The sequence below is a fragment of the Zingiber officinale genome, chromosome 7B (assembly GCF_018446385.1).
Source record: "Zingiber officinale cultivar Zhangliang chromosome 7B, Zo_v1.1, whole genome shotgun sequence".
Lineage (NCBI taxonomy): Eukaryota > Viridiplantae > Streptophyta > Magnoliopsida > Zingiberales > Zingiberaceae > Zingiber > Zingiber officinale.
In genome coordinates, this window is record NC_055999.1 from 116,541,176 (window position 1) to 116,553,175 (window position 12,000).

Sequence of the window (12,000 nt, forward strand, 5' to 3'; positions counted from 1 at the left end):
AAAAAGGATAAAAAGCAGTTGTCGTGAGTGGAAACTAATAATTTACCCTTTTGAGACAGAGTTAGGTTACTAGGGAAATAAATATTATGTTTCTCTTGATTCCGAGTAGTATCCTTTAAGACCTTGTGTAATTTAAGAGAAATGAACCAAGTGTATGGCAGGTAAGTGCCTATCACTGGGAACATTAGGAATTCAATTGTATGATGACTTGACTAGGATAGAAAATTAAAACTTGAAGAGCTTGAGTCACTTATTACACCGAGCACAAAGAACTTATGCTTAGGCCATACTTAGGTTACTCCACAAACATGTTTATCAATGAAACTAGTTGATAGAGTTAGGCAAATGCACTACGAATTATGATACACTATAGGAACTCATGAACATAGATTGCAGTGTTTTGCTTGAGGACAAATAAAAGTTCAAGTCTGGGGGTGTGATGTGCGTAGATATTATGATCGTTTATGCATGTTTTAACGCACATTCACTTACTTTATTAGTATATATTCTTTACACGGTCATCTCTCCTATTGTTTATTCAGTATTAATTACTCTTTTGTCGGAGATCTGCTCTTTACTTGGTTTTGTATTGATAGGGATAACTTTTAGAGCGAAAACGGTGATTGTCGATGCATCGGAGCAAAAGCAGAAAACCACTTGACACCGGCTGTGCAACCCTGCACAACCGTGTGGCCATTCCCGAGAGAGAGCAGCACACGGTCGTGCGACCTTGCACGGTCGTGCCTCACGACCAGAGTCGAAGGAAGACATGGTCGTGCGGATCTCGCACGACCGTGACACTCTACCCGAAGAAGGAGGGGAGCTGGTCGTGCGGATCTCGCACAGTCGTGGCACGGGTCATGCGACGCCCATGCCCTAGCCTATAAAAGGGCTCTTAAACCTTCCCCTTGAGAGGGGGGAAGGGGGGAAGAAAGATACACCTTGGTGTCGTTCCACGCCGTCCCGGACCTCTGTTCGATGATCCGAGATCACCTCCATCTGTTGGGATTTTCGAGTCGCAAAAATCACTTTTTGCATTGCGAAAACCTCGAAATCCCATGTCACCGGATCCGTGCGAAGAAAATAATTTCAAAAACTTAACGTGTATGAGTTTCTAAACCTAGATCTACTCTAGATCTACAAGGTAGAGAGATTACCCTTGATGTGAAGCCCTTCGCTTATCCCGCTCGTCCAAGTTTGCCGGATCTCGAGAGTGTTCAAGTGGACACTCCTCTATATGTATCCACACGAACGATTAGGTGGAGAAAAACCAAACAAAAGGTGTGCTAGCACCATTGAAGGTTCGGACAAGGTGGAGGAGAGGGAGAAGAAGATGAGAAGAGGAAGAAGAAGGAGGTTACCAAAACCAAATGAAACTCACACAAGAGTGTTAAAGTGGCCGGTCACTTCAAGGAAGGCTTTTAAACCTTCATGGGATATCAAGAGTCACAACTCTTGATCTCCCTCATGAGGTGGCACACACATGTGCTAGCCTTGATGATATGGCACATCATAATTAGCCCACTCAATGCCAACTCACAAATGAGGTGGCAATGGTCAAGTCAAACTTGACCTTTCATCTTCCTCTCAAGTCAAGTCAAACTTGACCACTTCTCTCCCATGGTTGATCAAATCTAACCATTGGTTCAAGTCAATTTTAATTTAATGAATCTCTATTCATTGAATTAAATTGACTCAATGAGTCTAAGTCCAAATTAGACTCTTTTAACACATGAACCAAATTGAGTCCAACTCAATTAGTTTACTTTGGATTACTCTTAATCTAATTTGGTTCATCACATGAACCTAATCCTCTTGGTTCATCATATGAACCTAATCTCCATCTAATTGCCCTTTGTGTGTGACCCTATAGGTTCTTGTAACGTTGGCAATGCTCCTAAACTCATTTAGAAGCATAAGTAATGAGCGGTATTTAGCAACACATCATTACTACCCAAGTTACAAATATGTTGAGATCCAACATCACCTTGTGACTACTAATTGTGACTCTTCACAATATGTGACAATGTCCTTCTATCCTAGACATCTAGATTGATCAATGTGAGACATAGACCGTGTCATCCTCTAATCAATCTAAATCTTGAACTCCAAGTAGACTCACTATAATCAAATGAGCTCAATATCTCATATTGACTCACTTGGGCATGGTCATGCACTTAGTGGTCTCATTCTATCAAGAATAACGATGTCACTCCCATTATATAGGAGGGATAGATCACATCTACATCACTCACATCCCTCCGCATAATTTGTTACATACCCAGTAATCGCCTTTATAGTCCACCCAGTTACGGGTGACGTTTGACGAAGCCAAAGTATGTAAATCCTTATATAGGGAACCATGGTGACTTCAGGTCCAAGGACTAATAGTCATACTAATAGCCACATGAGAAAGTATATGACACTCATATAACGATCCATGATACTTTCTCATAGCAGATCATTCAGTATACATTCTCCAATGCATACCCATGTGTCAACTGTTGGAGCAATCCCGATGGTCCGTGGGACAATGTGTTTTGGTGTTTGGGCAAAGGGTTTAAGTTACATTCACCCTTGTATTTGATATGTGTATTTGAGTTGTGCAGGTTTGCAGGATACACATGTGACTCAAGTTGATGGCTTCGGGTCCGGTGAAGGATGGAGCATCTGAGGGACCGTGGACAAGGCAACGAGGACAAGGGTCAAGGGAAGCGACTTCGAGGCATACGCGAAGGATGGCATTGGGGACGAGCCGCGGGCTTGAATGCATCCGAGGGACGAGATCCAATGGAAGTAGGCTTGAAGGCAAGAGGTCAAAGCTGCAAATAAAGCATCAAATGAGTCATAAGGGTGAGGGTACGAGTGCATGAGAGATTGTACTCGGAGTAAAATCCTAGTTTTAGGGTTTTACTGTAGCAGTACTGTAGCAGTCGACTGCATGTTTTAGCAGTCGACTGATGCAGTCGACTGGGGCAGTCGACTAGCAGCGAACAGAATGTCTCTGTTCGCTCGGTTAGTGTGGAATCGAGCCGTTGGGATGCAACGGTCGAATTTCCACAGAGGGCAGTCGACTGCATATTTTAGCAGTCGATTGGTAGGCGGGGTTTTCCAACCGTGGCCTATATAACCAAGCCTTGGAAGCTCGGTTGAGGGTGACGAAATAGAGGTGGTTAACCCCTATTAGTAGTCTACCAGTGCCCTAGCTTCTCAAGAGCCCTTGGTAAGAGTTGTGGTGAGGTTTCTCCACCCACAAGGAGCTAAGTAAGCTAGCCGTAGATCTTCCGGGGAGTAATCCACCGACGGATAGGGATCGTCCACCTTACGGACAGCCGTAGAGTAGGAGCCTTATCTCCGAACCACGTAAATGATCTGTAGCTTGGTTTGCATTCTTTCCTTTAGTATTTAGCTTTCTACTTGCTTTGTTTGCATTTCCGCTTGCGCACTAACGTTGTAGAAAGAAGCGAGTATTTGGGGGTGCCGTCTATCCAACCCCCCTTCAAGCCGGTCGACCGATCCCCAACATCAACTTGATATCTCTATATCCATGACTTGTGAGATTAAGTCATCGAGTTGACCTACATGCTAGTCTCGTCGTATTAACATTGTCCCTGAATGTTAATACTTGACTAGGAATGATTAAGAGTAGTGTTCTCTATATCATCTCACTATCGATTCAACCAATCGATTGATATAGATAGGAACCTTCTACTCAAGGACGCTATTATACTTAGTTATTTGGCACCAATACAAGTAAGTATAATAACCAAAACAAATGTCTTTATATACATAGGAATATGATACAATCGAATCCATACAACAATGATCATATGATTGGCTCTAGGACTCTAACTAACACGATCACCGCATCAACTCCAGAAGTAAAGTATTGGATCCGAAGATCACTTGACGTCATTGAATAAGCATCTCTATTCCCTCTCTCTTCTTGTATGTGGATTGAATGTTTAATTATACTATATCTTTGGGTTTTTCCCCTGCGTCTATGGAGTAGATTCTTTATTCTAGGATCAGGGAGTAGTTGTGGATAGGTTATGATGTAAGATTCATGCTTATGCTTTCACTCATTGAATGATTTTGCTTGTCTTATTTCAATTTGATATGCATGAAACTTGTTTGTCATGTCATATTAATTGATTGTGTTGGGATTGCTAATTTCGTAAAGAGAGGATCTTAGATCGTATACCCGAGGGGCCCTAGTGACAGGGGTAATCCATTCACGGACATCTAGGATACTCCCTCGAAAGGAGAGGTAATTCCTCCACATGGAAGTAAGAAACCAAACCAAACCCCTATCTCTATCCTTAATAATACCGATCAGGTTTGCATTCTTGTGATCTACCGAGGCGCCCTAGTGACAGGGGTTAACCGTAACAGGATTTCACAGGGATCTTCTCTGTTTAGTGCTTAAGGGTAGTAGCTATAACTTTCGACGAGTACATGTTGATTGACAATGAGGAAAGGATAGAACATGATACATTAGTTACCACCACAATGAAACTGAACTCCTAGAGCTCTTCCCAAACCAAGTAAAACTCTCTCTCTCTCGCTAGTTCTCACATCTACTTCCCAAGTTCTTTTCTTCTCAAGAAATAGTTCACTTACAACCATCGGTAGTTTAACTAATTCTACGTGAACAATCGCTAGTGCTTATAACCAGTCCTCGTGAGATCGATAATCTTTTATTACTAGCAACGTATCCGTGCACTTGCGGAAGCGTAATAATCTCTCGTACCCTTTTTCTTTCATCAGTGTTCTTGTGCTATTTTCCTCCCTTATTCATGCTAAACAAAATAATGATTATTCTATAAGGTCATTTCCTTATAGGAGTTTCAGAGAAAGACATAAGAAATCGATAAATATAGAGAAGTCATCTCTAAGTTAAATGAATAGAATGGATTAAAAATAAAAAAAATCTCCTCAACATTAATCAAACAATTATTTAAATAAACTTCAAACTCTAATAATGCAAAAAAAAATATGAAATTAACTCTAAAATAATAATGAAAGTTATTCATGGCTATTGGTATTAGGTGCACAACATGTAACTCAAGATTTTGATATATGACTAAGGTCAAAGTTAGATTAGTTATGATCTAACTAGTTGTGTCAAGTTTGCAGGTACAATGCTTGATAGGTGTTAAAAGTCCTAGTTGTGAACCAAGTAGTGATCAAGTCCTAGTGGATTTAGGCATCTAAGTTCAGGTTGGGAATCAAGCATGAGCAAGTCTTGGTTGAAAACCAAGCAGACAAATTCGTAGCTAGAGACTAGGTGAATCAAGTCCAAGTGATTAAGGTTTAGCAGACAAAATTCCTAACTAGAGGCTAGGTGAATCAAGTCCAAGTGATTAAGGCTTGACAGACAAAGTCCTAACTAGATACTAGGTGAAGCAAGTATAAGTGATTAAAGCTTGACAAACAAATTCCCAGCTGGGTGCTAGATGACTCAAGTCCAACTGTGTGGAATTAGCTGAAGGCTAATTTCTTGGCAAAAGTCCAAGTGTGTGGAATCAGTTAGAGACTGATTTCTTAGCACAAATCTAAGTGTGTAGAATTAGCTGGAGGTTGATTACTTAGCAAAACCGAACTAGATGGGTTAATCTAGTTAAGTAACTACAAGTAACTTTATATTCTATATTATATTCATTAAGTGTAACCACTGCAGGAAAGCATGCTCCACAGTTTCAGACAATCGGATGGTGTCCAAGGGTGATTGACTGATGTTAACCCTCAACAAAGATATTTCAGAGGATTCAAACAATCGTATGGGGTACAAGAGATCGGAGTATACAAGTGACTAGAGTGGTTTTCAAGAAATTGGGAAGATAAAATTATCGGCAACTCGATCAAGTTAGGTCAAGATGAGATTTGACCCCTTTATAAGCGATCGAGAACGGTCCAGTTGATCAAGAAGCTAAAGTTAACGTTAGCTATCAGATAAAAATTATGTAGGACCGGGTAAGCCGGCTGGAGAGGGTTGAGTTGCCTGAAACACTAAAACAAACACCTTCTCTAACTTTCAACTCAGGTTAGCAACAATAGCAAATAAAATTAAACAATTAGAAACTAAGAAAGAGACACCAGAATTTACTTGGTTACAACTTAGATGATTGATAATCCAAAACAAATGAAAGCTCTTAAAAAGTTTCCTTTGGTGAAGGCGGAGAAGCATCTTACACTCGTTAGTAGCTCAGACTATTGCTAGGAAATGAATACAAAAGTTATTGCTTTTTCCCTAGGTCCATGGGTCTTTTTATAGCGCCTAGAAAATCTTATCCATGGGCTGAAGTCGCCTCCCATAGGGCTGGGAGGCGCCTCCAGCGAGGCCAAAGATAAAACTTTATCCTTTTCCGCAATGGCCAGAATTGTCTGATCGAAGGCGCCTTCCATGGCTAGTTGAAGGCGCCTTCAACCATTGAAGGCACCTTCTGCCTGAAGGTCGTGGAGGTACCTTCAACTCCTGTTGAAGGCGCCTCTAGCAGTTCCATAGCTCCACTTTAGCTCTTCTGCTGCTTTTATCGTCTGGGTGATTTCAGTCAACCGAAATAGGGCTCACCCGAACCTAATTTTCGGCATTCTCCTCGAGCAGGCTTCCGCTCTGACTTCTCGTCCCTCGAACGTCATACACGTCCTTCTCGTCCACCGTTGTACTCTTCCGCAGCATCTTGTCCCTCGGACGCACCGAGCCCATCGACTCTCTCTCATGTCTTCCTTCTCGCTAGCTGCATCTTCCGCTCTACTTTCTGTGCTCTTAAGCTCTTGCACACTTAGACACAGAGATCAAAACATAACAGGACATAACCTAAACTTGGTTGATTACACCAAAAATAACCTTGGGGTTTCAATAAATTATAGTTACGTTAGCACCTACACAAGCGACCGAGAGACTCCCAATCGACCAAGAGAATCGTATATAAGGAGCTTCAAGGCAGAGCTTCAACACATCACATCTGCAAACAATTTACTCTTATTCTTGTACTCTAAGTACTCTTTCACCCTATGTGCTGCGACACACTGCAACTTATACTTCATTTCTGATCAAGAACACCTAGAATAATATTTTCATTTATTTTAGTATTGTCTTAATCTATTTTATTATGCATAACTTTTTAGATTCTTTTTCTATCAAGTTTCTCCACCTAGGAAAAATTAGAAATAAGAATTACTTTTTTAAATTACTACGTATCTATACTTCTTGGTTTAGATGGTTAAACTGTTAGATATTATTATTGTCTTTGTCTTACTTAATCGAATTAGTCTAATTTAATTTATTATTTCTATTATACTAAATCTTATTGATTCAGTTATTATCTGCTCATTTATTTTAAAACTTATTAACGCTATTTACCCCCCCCCCCCCCTGTGCGCACGCTATCTAGCGTTCATTTATATCCTATTGGAACCTCCTATATCAGTTGCCCTGGGTTGAAAAGAATTCATCTTTGAGTTTAAATTCATGTCATCAGAATCCACAAAATAAGGCTTAAGTGCTTCACATTAAAGGTGTTGGAGTGTATACTGAAAGCCTAAGCTTTTGTAAACATTTGTTTTGAATAAAGAATCACATTTGGTCAAATTATCTACATTTGTTTGTAGTTGTTCAATTAATTTATATTGTAGATAACATAGTATGTGGTGTCACATGCAGAAGATGATGTTATCAGTACCTTATAAATTATAAACAGTAGCTCACGACCAAAATGGAAAGGAACAAACCATTAGAAGGTCGTAGTGTAATTAGGTATTAGTTTATCTTGACTATATAATTACACTAGTACACTCAGAGTGTATTGAGTAGGACCATTTGAGGTCGTTTCTTTTATACTGACTTTATAAAGGAACAAATACCTCGGTTATTATGGAAGTGTGTGCTCTTAATCCTAATATAATAACAAGCACATATATTTGATATTTATTTCTTTAATTTATCAATGGGTGAGATTTAGTTCGATGAATCAATAAACCCGATAAGTTGGGAAATGGTATCACTTATAGTGTGTGTTGTTGATTATAGAAGGAAACTGTGTCCTAGAGATACTAGGTTGATAATGTCCCCAAGAGGAGCTCATAAGGATTGTCATGTTAAACCCTGCAGGTGGATTTAGTCCGACATGACGATAAGGTTGAGTGGTACTACTCTTGGACTAAGATATTAATTAAATGAGCTGTCAGTAACTCACTTAATTAGTGGACATTCGATATCTTAAACACAGGGAGACTAACACACTCATAATAAGAAGGAGCCCAAAAATATAATTTGGGATTGGTGCGGTAGTTCAATAATAGTTCTCTAGTGGATGAATTATTATTGATAAAATTAAGTTGTGTGTTCGGGGCGAACACGGGATGCTTAATTTTATCGGGAGACCAAAACCAATTCCTCCTCTCGGTCCCTATCGTAGCCTCTTATTTATAGAGTACTATACCCACCTATACCCACCTAAAGGGGGCCTGCCAAGCTAGCTTGGGAACCAAGCTAGGGCCGGCCTAAGCATGGTTTAGGGTGGCCGGCCCTAGCTTGAACCCAAGCTAGAGGGGGCCGGCCACATTAAATTAAAAAAGAATTTTAATTTTAATTTTTATTATGTGAAAGATATAATTTATTACAGAGAATTAAAATTAAAATATCTCTCTTTAAAAGATCTACAAAAGATTAAAAGAAAGAGATTAGATCTCTTTCCTTATTTGTAGATTGGAAAGATATTTTATTTTTCTCTTTGAAAAATTATTCACATGTAGAAAATTAAAATTATAGAAATTTCTTTTTATCAACCATGAAGGGATTATAAAGGGAAATTTTTAAAAAAAAAATTCCAAAGACAAATAAGGAAGTTTTAATTGTTGATTGAAACTCTCCTAATTTTTCTATTTGAGGTGGCCGGCCATGATTAGTTGATTAAGAAATTTTATTAAATTTTTCTTAATTAATTATTGTCAAAGAAAGTTAAGGAAATTTTATTATAAATAAATTTCCTTATTTGCTAAAGCCAAGGAATATAAAAGAAGGGGTAGGGGTGCCTTCATGAGAGACAACCTCTATTATTCTCCCTCTCCTATTCCTTGGTGTGGCCGGCCAACATCCTCTCCCTCTCTTCCTCTTTGTGGTGGCCGAAACATCCCTCTTGCTTGGAGTTCTTGTGGTGGTCGGATACTACTTGGAGAAGAAGAAGAAGAAGGAGAGAAAGCTTGTATCCCTTGGAGCTTGGTTGGTGTTTTTCTTCTTCCTTGATGAAGCTCTCTTGTTTTGGCCGAACCTAGCTAGGAGAAGAAGAAGGTGTGATCCTGTCCGAATCAGAAGTCAAAGGACGCTGGGGACGTGGCGCTCCCTGCTGGATCCTCGAGTGCTCCGGCGAACCTGCAACAAAACCGAGCCGGGAGGGGTGTCCCGGCGACGGCCCTCCGACGCTCAAGTCAGGCGAGGAATAACAAAGAGGTGGCTTCCGAGATTCCAAAACCAGCGTACCTCCGGTGAAGAAATGGAGGCCTTATATAGACCTCTCGAAGGAGCCTGGGCGCGCCAATCAAACCAATCACCTGCTTTCGACCATGCCCAGGTATGGGTTTGTCAGAAGGACATCCATAAGGCCATACCGCTACTGTATCAACCTCTCCATGATGTGACGGCGAGATCCTCCATCGTGCAATCTTGTGTACAGCATAATCATCAGACATGCCTTTGCTGACATCCCCTATCCCGAGCCGAACGAATAGGCCGCTCGGCTAATCTTTGTATCCTCGCCCTTATCTTTGGCGGCGGACCACCGCTTCGGCCCTTGATCGAGGCGGACACCGCTCGGCCATTCGGTCTTCCGCCTTGGCGTTGGAAACCAAGCTCATGGTGGGTTATCTCGCTCGCTCGGACTGCTCAAGCGCTTTCGTGGCCATTACCGCAAGTCGACCCTCCATCATCCTCGGGTTGGGACCCTTGAGTGGGTCCCCATTCTTCTGCGGATCACTTGCCTTCCCTTGAGTCTAGTCGAAGGAGGCGGTGAGTCCGACTGACTACGAGCGGGCGGTCGTCGCCTTACCATCGCTTATAATATCCCTTGCGCCGTTCGGCCCGTATGCCAAATTCAGCCGCTCAGCTCTTCGTTTTGGATGTCTTGTCGCTCAACGTGGATGTTTGCTTGTCTAAATCTTCTCAAAAATCACGCAAATCCTTTTCATTAAGTCGAAGCATGCGCGGTATGTGCGCATTAATTGCGCCTGGTGACAGAGCGCCACGTGGCTCTTCTTGCGTGGCAGTGATGATCCGTACGATGGGACGCCGATTACTTTGAAATGGACGGTTATATGATGACCTCGTCTCTCGTGACCTGCATCCGACGGACGAGGCCGACCAGCCTCGTTCGCATAAAGCCTTCGTCTTCGCCTTTATACTGCATTCTCTGTTTCATTGCGCGTCCTCCGTCGAAGGTGCCCGCGGCTGCATCATTCCGACTGTCCTAGTTCTTGCCTCTTGGTGGTTTTCGGCTTTCTGGTGATCCTCTCCGTTCATCTTCCCTCAGTAAGCTTCTCCCTTCCTTTCATTCGTCCTTTCCCTTTCGCGTGGAACTCTTTTCGTTCCCTTGCTTGCGAACTCTTATCTGTCCTCCGTTTCCGAGTTTCTTTCGGCTTCCTTCTTTCTTTTTCTTGGTACTTTAGTCATGGCGAGCACTTCCGTACCCGCTGTTGATGTTCATGGTCCTTGGTATATGACCATGGAGAGTCGGTTTGATGAAGAGGGCGCTCGGCGTCTTATTCGGACGTACGGGATCCCGGACGACCATGAAATAGTTGTAGCCGACCCGACCGACCGGCCCTATAACCCGCCGATCGGTACCATTTGTTTTTTTCTGGACCAATTCCAGGGCGGCCTTAGATTTCCCACCCATCCTTTTGTTTTGGAAGTTTGTAATTATTTTCGCATCCCGCTCGGCCAACTTGTGCCGAATTCCTTTAGGCTGCTGAGCGGGGTGGTCGTCCTCTTTAGGCTGCACAGTATCCCACTCGACCCCCAAATATTCCACTACTTCTTCTACCCCAAACAATCCGAGTTGGGTACTTTTATTTTCCAAAGTAGAATAGGCTTCAAATTTTTTGAGAATATGCCGACCTCCAACAAGCACTGGAAGGAGTTCTTCTTCTATATACTACTTCCCGAGCGGCCAGCATTCAGAACCAAATGGCAGACCGCTGTGCCGACCCAGCCGGAGCTCGGCAAATTCAGAAGCAATCCAGCCTACCTTCATGCGGCAAACTGGTTGTCCGGTCAGCGGTACAAAATCGACCAGTTGCTTCTCAAGGGGGTGTTGTTCATTTTCGGATTATCTCCCGTTCGGGCCAATCTCCCCTACCGCATGGGTAAAGACTCTTTACTCCCTTCACCTTTTTTATCTAACTGATTTTAATTTTTTCCACTGCAGCTGAAGTCATGTGGCGCTCCAAGGCTACCGATCATCTGAAATTGAAGGCCGTGGAAATTGAGGCGGCTACCAAAAAAGAACTCGCCGAGCGGGGTCTCATCCCCAGCCGCCCGGCGGATGCAGGAGAGGGGGGGCGCAGTCCGCTCCTGAAACAAAGGTTGCCCCGTCCGCTTCAACGGAGGTTGAGGTGGATCCTGTTTCCTCTGCTCCAACCGAGCTGGGAGTCCCCCAGGCCGGGGATTCACCACTGGAAGTTCGGCGGAAACGTCGAAGAGGCTCCAGCCTTCCGCCAACCCAAGAGGGTGAACCACAGGCGTCGATCGAGATCGCTTCTCCAGATCGAACGCCGTCGCAGATCAGGACCCCCGTGGCCTCGCCCACCGCACAGCCCTCTGGCTTTCCTCCACGGACTCATCGTCGCTTACGATGGTTTGGCGAAACTTCAACCATAGGGGAGTCCTCGGGCCAGGAGACTGCGGCTGAAGAAGTGCCGGCCGTCCACCCGACCATCAAGACTACCCTTCGATTCCCATCGGAGGAATATTTATTGTCTGCCGATCGGCCATCGAGCCCCGTT